This window comes from Bos indicus x Bos taurus, chromosome X (genome assembly GCF_003369695.1).
Source record: "Bos indicus x Bos taurus breed Angus x Brahman F1 hybrid chromosome X, Bos_hybrid_MaternalHap_v2.0, whole genome shotgun sequence".
Taxonomy (NCBI): Eukaryota; Metazoa; Chordata; class Mammalia; order Artiodactyla; family Bovidae; genus Bos; species Bos indicus x Bos taurus.
The window spans coordinates 126,717,404-126,718,382 of NC_040105.1; the positions used below are offsets into that span (position 1 = coordinate 126,717,404).

At 40.9% G+C, this 979-nt stretch overlaps 1 non-coding gene across 1 annotated transcript; it reads right to left on the minus strand.

The window, feature by feature from the left end:
- Positions 1-465: 465 nt before the first annotated feature.
- TRNAH-AUG lies at positions 466-537 on the minus strand. Its single transcript has one exon. It is a non-coding gene; the product is annotated as a tRNA-His (tRNA).
- Positions 538-979: the final 442 nt, after the last annotated feature.

The following is a 979-nucleotide window of genomic DNA, read 5'->3' on the forward strand; positions in this document are numbered from 1 at the left end:
CCCCTCTAGGTTGATCTAGAGCCCCTGTTTGAGTTTCCAGAGCCATACAGCAAATTCCCCTTGACTATCTATTTTATATATGGTAATGTAAGTTTCCATGTTACTCTTGCCATACATCTCACCCTCTCTTCCCCTCTCCCCGTATCCATAAGTCTATTCTCTATGTCTGTTTCTCCATTGTTGCCCTGTAAATAATATCTTCAGCACCATTTTTCAAAATTCCATATATATGTGTTAGAATATGGCATTTATCTTTCTCTTTCTGACTCAGTTCACTCTGTATAATAGGTTCTAGCTTCATCCACCTCATTAGAACTGACTCAAATGTGAACGTGAACGTGAAGTCGCTCAGTCGTGTCCGACTCTTTGCGACCCCATGGACTGTAGCCTACCAGGCTCCTCTGTCCATGGGATTTTCCAGGCAATAGTACTGGAGTGGATTGCCATTTCCTTCTCCAAGGGATCTTCCCAACCCAGGGATCGAACCTGGGTCTCCTGCATCATAGACAGACGCTTTACCATCTGAGCCACCAGGGAATGGTGGACTCAAATGTGTTTCTTTTTATTTCTGAGTAATATTCCATTGTGTATATATACCACTACTTCTTTATCCATTCATCTGTGGATGGACATCTAGGTTCCTTCTACGTTCTAGCTACTGTAAATAGTGCTGCAAATAACAATGGGATACTTGAAACTCTTTCAATTTTGGTTTCCTCAGGGTATATGATTAGGAGGCAGATATCTGGGTCATATGGTGGTTTTATACCTAGTTTTTTTTTAAGGAATCTCCATGCCATCTTCCATAGTGGCTGTATCAATTTACACCCTGTCCAGCATTTATTGTTTCTTGACTTTTAATGAGTGCCCTTCTGACTGGTGTGGGGTGATATCTCATTGTAGTTTTGATATGAATTTCTCTAATAATGAGTGATGTTGAGCATCTTTTCATGTGTTTGTTACCCACCTGTATGTCTTC